This window comes from Cyprinodon variegatus, unplaced genomic scaffold, assembly GCF_000732505.1.
Source record: "Cyprinodon variegatus isolate N-32 unplaced genomic scaffold, C_variegatus-1.0 Scaffold1928, whole genome shotgun sequence".
NCBI classification, from domain to species: domain Eukaryota; kingdom Metazoa; phylum Chordata; class Actinopteri; order Cyprinodontiformes; family Cyprinodontidae; genus Cyprinodon; species Cyprinodon variegatus.
The window spans coordinates 35,454-41,619 of record NW_015152381.1 but is presented as its reverse complement, the minus strand read 5'-3'; the positions used below and the strand labels follow the sequence as shown (position 1 = coordinate 41,619).

Here is a 6,166-nt window from a genome sequence, read left to right as displayed (position 1 = left end):
AGGTCTTCCTCAGTGAGGGGGTCTGCAGGTCTTCCTCAGTGAGGGGGTCTGCAGGTCTTCCTCATCAGGAGGTTTTGTTAAAGTTTTTATTGAACATATTTTGTATTAGAATCAAACTGCTGCACCAACAGTAAAGGGTTTGGTAGAGGGGGTGTCATGCTGTGGGAGCAGTCAGGCTCTGCCACCAGTAGCCTGTCATAGTGATGCAGGGTGAGCCCGGATCAGGTCCAGACCCGGCTGATCTGCAGCCATAATCCCAGTGTCGCTTCCTGCTGGCAGATAGTTTGATCTCTAAAGGAAACATTTTCCAGGACATTAAAACTTTTTTATTTTTTTTCAATGTTGTTTTGCATCTATATGCTTGTTTTCTATAGTCTGTAGTATTTCGTCCTTAATGGCCTCTTGCTTTAACTCTTTGTACTCTATATGCTGGAAGCAGAATCTCCCTGAAGGATTTATCCCAGTGGATGAATAAAGCCGAGTCTATAAACATGATCCAGCATCTCCTGGGTTCCCCATGGACTGGGCCCGTTGGTGGGCTGGGCCCATCCATGGACTGGGATCGTTCTGTGGGATAAACTGGGATTCTAAGGGTAGAACAAGAACCGTTCAGCAGACGTTCTCACTTCCTGGTTCTGCAGATCAGAACCATGTGGGTCCGCTTTGATTCCTCACCATGCTGGAAGGAAGCGCCCATAGCTGCTCCGCAGGTGGAACAGCTGCAGCAGGCTGTGGTAGTTGGGCTGGAACCGGGCCGTGCTGACAGAACCGGGCCGTGCTGACAGAACCGGGTCGTGCTAACGGAACCGGGCCGTGCTGATGGACCCTTAGTGATGGAGCCGGGCCGTGCTGACGGAACCTTAGTGATGGAGCCGGGCAACAGGACGTTGGGCAAGCTGCAATTTCCTACAAAAACATGTTACAACACAACGTTACTTTGCTTGAAAAAGAAGATCTAGAAAACAGAAGCTCCCTGCCTGTTTCTGAAGCCGCACATCTGAAGGTTCTGGTGATCCGATCTGTTCTGGATGAGCTGGAAGATGAAGCAGGCCACAAAGAGCTAAATATTAGGAAACGGCTAGAAGATGTTTGGAAGCAGGAAAGGCTCCACAGAAAGTCAGCGTGAACGTCACGACCCATTAACAAGTCCAGATGCAGGCGGTCAGTTAGTCATTCAGTGCCAGGCAGCGTAGAAAGTTCTGAAGAAGCCTTATCTGCTCAGTTTATTTATACATCTGCATTTCACAGCAGGGAAGGAACGCTAAAGCTACTATGATGGAAAAAGCACAGAGATTGAACTAATAGATTCTGCAGAGTGGGAGAATAGAGATAGAATGATGAAAAATGGGTCCCTATGAGGCTCCAGAACCAGACCTGACTCCCTCTGACTCCCCACCTGCATGCTAGCTGCACCCAGAGTGGACCAGAGGAGCTGCAGCTACGGGTTAAATGATGCCTGGTCCTGGTCCAGGTCCTGGTCCTGGTCCTGGTCCAGGTCCAGGTCCAGGAACGGCCCTGACCTCACGCTGCCCAGCACCTGTGGTCCTGCCTGGGAGGGGCTGAGCTTAGCTGCTGGAGAAACCATTCATTTAGTTGGTTTTAGTTGTTTCTGGTTTATATCCATAACTTTCGATTATTAGATGGAGTTTTAGAAAGTTCCAGATGTTTTATTAAAGTATTTTATTATTATGTTAATCCATCATTCCTCAGTGAAGTGTCGCCCTAAGAACCACCGCAGTAAAACTGCCGTCGCCGATCCGCTCGCTACGTGAACCATGCTCTGAGGGTCTGACCCCCCGCCAGCGAGTCACGGCTAATGCTAGCAGGTTTAGATGAACGCAGCAGCAGGCGGCTGGATGACGGATCAATGAGCGTTTCACCATTTCAGGCTTGATTTGATTCTCCACTAATGTCCTCTCTGGGCCTCCGTAGTTTGTTTACTTCAGCCTGTTGCTTTGATTAAACTGATAAAATGATCCTATAGCAGCTGCTAACGGTTAGCGTGTTTCCATGGCTTCCAGCTGGAATCATTATCGACTCATTTTGTTCAGCTTAAAGCCGCCATGCTTGAAATTAGAGCAACTTTTATCATTTCTCTCATAAAACCAAAGGAGGAAAAAAGAATTGGTGTAAAAATCCATAAAATCCTCAAACTTCCATAAAGGAGAAAAACTCCTGAATGTTTGTGTTGTTGAAGCAGAAACAGTTGATCCAGTTTTTCCTGCGGTCTGTAAGGCAGTGCGGGGTTCTGGGGCGGCGCCAACCCTAATCTCTTCCTTGTTGGCGGCCATTCTTTGCCTCTCAGCAACCTTAAAGTGAAACCTTGGTTCTGAATGTTCTGGTTATCTGAAGCGACCTGGTTAACGGTTTCTAACGGCGTCCTGCAGGCTGAAGGGGCGGATCATCCAGGTTCCACCCTGACTGCCTTCAGGTCTGCAGGGTTCCCCTCCCTCAGGTCTGAGCTCACTCGGTACCAGACGGTAGAACCTCTGGTTTCATCAGGGAATGGCCCGTCGCCGTCGGCCATCTTTCCCCTCATCTGGTTTCTCTGGATCCGTTCATGGAGGAAAACGCTTCCTTTGTTTCTGGCCGCCGTCCTCCACCTGACGGGTCAGGCTTTCAGCGCCTGGGAATTAGAGAGGCCCGTGAAGGAGGCGCTGGGCTGGCCCGGGTCCAGTGGTGGCGGGGGGGGGTCAGCTTGCCTTTGAAGCTGCTGGGAGTGGAGCGGTTTGAAGGTCGCTGTGACCCTGCACGCCGCGCTGGAACGCGCGTCAGAAAGGCCCATCGATTGCAGCGGGTCGATGCTTTTCCACAGCCGGGTTCTGGTGCACTGGGCCGGGACTCTGGAGGTTCTGCTGGGTTCTGGACCTGCTGCAGGATCAGGAGTGTGTTTGGGTGTCAGTGCTCTCCGGCTTCACCTTTGACCTTTATTGACCCGGCAGAGGAACGTGGAGCCAGAGCAGATTAGGTCTGACCCGAGCGGCCGAGCAGAAACCCAGCGGGCCTGCGTATCGACGTCTCCTCCTCGCTGCGACCAGAACCCAGCTGCATTATGGGAATTATTGATCCACTCTGCTTCATCTGCTTCTGTCCAACACAGCAGAACCGCCATCGGCACCATTTCTGCTTATTGCCATGGAAACGGCCGCTCCATCAGAGTAGAATCCAGAACCATGGCCGGACCTCAGCCGTTATCCTGTAGGGTCCAATTTGACGTTTCTGAAGGATGTCCTCTCCCGTTTCCGGACCCGCCATGTCCGTCCTCCTGCCTTTGTTTGGAGGCAGGAAGGACAGGACTCAGAGGGACCGCCGTGGCCCCTGATGGGAGGAGGCGTCCCCTCTGACTCATGCTGGTTTGTTATGACCCTGTAGACCCCGCCCCTTTTTTTCCTCCTCAGCCTGAAAATCCTCTCAGGCTTCAGGAGCCTCTCAGTACCTGATCTACACGTCAGCAGGTCTCCATCCAACGGCCCTCGACCTGTCAGAAGGACAATGCCTGAAGAGGCTCCTGGTTCCGGTTCTGGTCTGGGCTCCTGGTTCCGGTCCGGGCTCCTGGTTCCAATCCTGGTTCTGGTCCGGGTTCCTGGTCCCGGTCCAGGCTCCTGGTCCCGGTACGGGCTCCTGGTTCCGGTCCGGGCTCCTGGTCCCGGTCCGGGCTCCTGGTCTCGGTCCGGGCTCCTGGTCTCGGTCCGGGCTCCTGGTTCCGGTCCGGGCTCCTGGTCCCGGTCCGGGCTCCTGGTCCCGGTCCGGGCTCCTGGTCCCGGTCTGGGCTCCTGGTCCCGGTCTGGGCTCCTCGTTCCGGTCCGGGCTCCTGGTTCTGGTCTGGTCTCCTGGTTCCGGTCCAGTTCCTGGTTCCGGTCTGGTCTCCTGGTTCCGGTCTGGTCTCCTGGTTCCGGTCCAGCTCCTGGTTCCGGTCCAGCTCCTGGTTCCGGTTCGGCTCCTGGTCCCGGTCCAGTTCCTGGTTCTGGTCCAGTTCCTGGGTCATAGTTTTTCTTTTCTCTGACAGACTGAGGATTAGCATTAGCAAACTAGTAGCGTAGCTAATGCTAATCTGTTCTTCTTCATCATTAGTTTTTTCATGGCTGCCTAATCCTAATCCCTCTCAGCTGATCAGCTGATGCTCCACTGCTGACTCTCTGGGAATGCAGCTCCTCCAGGTCCATCTCAGCAGGTTCTGTTGGGAACTGGACCGAGGCCCAGCTTCATGCCAGGACTCTGCTCCAATAGAATCCAACATGGCTGCCCTGTGCGGTCTGATTGTAGTTTTTGTCCCGGCCCCTGCAGCTGCTCCCAGTGCTGCTAAGCTCAGCGTTTTGTCAGCGCTGGTTCTGCTCAGAGGCTCGGCGGCGGTATGTGCAGCGAACGTTGGCGGCCGCTCCCTGCTGCACGGATCCATAACAAACCTGTTTGGGACTAACTGGTGATACTGGGAGGAGAGCGGAGGGCTCCCAGGATCAGCAGAGTTAGACTGTCTGAGGAGATCCAGGTTTCTGTAAAGTATCTGACTCTAAGGCTGTGGCCCCCAGGAGCTGGCCTCTGCCCCCCCCCTCCCCCAGCCTGCTGCTCCCATCTGGAGCCTCAGATCTACTTCCTCTCAGACGTCACGGCATCGTGGAAAACTTCCTCTGCTTGTTTACTGGCTGCCACATGTTGCCCATCATGGCGGCCCCTGAGCTGGGGGCCCCACCGTGTCAGCGACACACACATCCTCCAGCTGGTTCTGGTTCCCGCATCAGAGAAACAAGCAGGAGGTCGTTAGGCGACGACACTTAATTAACTCCAGCCTTAATAAATGATGATTAATTATCACCTTTAATAATGAAGCTGCTGCTTTTATTAAAGGAAACTGAGTCGCTGCCAATCGTAACCGGAGCCAGTCTGAAAACAACTGTCTGCTGTGGCCCCGGTCCGTCTGGCTCCACCAGCAGACGGTCTGCAGCTGGTTCATTAGGCTGATCGGGGCTCAGGTGGTCTGTGGTCAGCTTAGGTGGTCTGTAGGCGGTTCAAGTGATCTGTGGTCAGTTCAGGTGGTCTGTCGGTGGTTCGTTAGGCCCATCGGGGCTCAGGTGGTCTGTGGTCAGCTTAGGTGGTCTGTAGGCGGTTCGTTAGGCCCATCGTGGCTCAGGTGGTTTGTGGTCAGCTTAGGTGGTCTGTAGGCGGTTCAGGTGGTCTGTCGGTGGTTCGTTAGGCCCATCGTGGCTCAGGTGGTCTGTGGTCAGCTTAGGTGGTCTGTAGGCGGTTCAAGTGGTCTGTGGTCAGTTCAGATGGTCTGTAGGTGGTTCAGATGGTCTGTAGGTGGTTCAGGTGGTCTGTGGTCAGTTCAGATGGTCTGTAGGTGGTTCAGGTGGTCTGTGGTCAGCATAGGTGGTCTGTCGGTGGTAGACCCTGCTGCAGAGCTCAGGGACGGTTCCTCCAGCAGGTTCTGTCCTCAGAGTGAAACCAGTTCCTCGTTATCAGGAGGAGCTTCATGGTCAGTGAACCAAACCTGCTCATCAGCTGGGGCTTTTCCACCGACGTCTTGCAGGGGGGGTTTATTTTAAACGGGTAGTTTTCCTTTTCCTCTGCTCTCATCATCAGAGAATGTGTTCATGAAGTGAAAGTCTTCACATTCCGTTAATTTCCATCCAGCTCCTTTAGAAGGCATGCATGAGATGAATGGGATCAGGTATGGACAGCAGCCTGACCAGTCTAACCAGCTGCAACCATCGTTAGCCGCCATTGCTGTGGGATCATAGAAACCAAAGGAGGAGGGAGGAGGCATCAGACTGTCCAAACGGTCAGTTAACTGGCGGACTGTCCAAGCGATTAACTGGCGGACTGTCCAAACGGTCAGTTAACTGGTGGACTGTCCAAACGGTCGGTTAACTGGCAGACCGTCCAAACGGTCAGTTAACTGCCGATCTGTCCAAGCGATTAACTGGCGGACTGTCCAAACGGTCAGTTAACTGGTGGACTGTCCAAACGGTCAGTTAACTGCCGATCTGTCCAAGCGATTAACTGGCGGACTGTCCAAACGGTCAGTTAACTGGCGATCTGTCCAAACGGTGGGTTAACTGCCGATCTGTCCAAGCGATTAACTGGCGATCTGTCCAAACGGTGGGTTAACTGCCGATCTGTCCAAGCGATTAACTGGCGATCTGTCCAAACGGTGGGTTAACTGGCGATC

At 53.6% G+C, this 6,166-nt stretch overlaps 1 protein-coding gene across 3 annotated transcripts in view; it reads left to right on the top strand.

Annotated features, from left to right (window-relative positions):
- slc12a2 (solute carrier family 12 (sodium/potassium/chloride transporter), member 2) overlaps nt 1-6,166 on the top strand; it is a 31,530-nt gene that overhangs the window by 1,250 nt on the left and 24,114 nt on the right. The window lies entirely within an intron of this gene.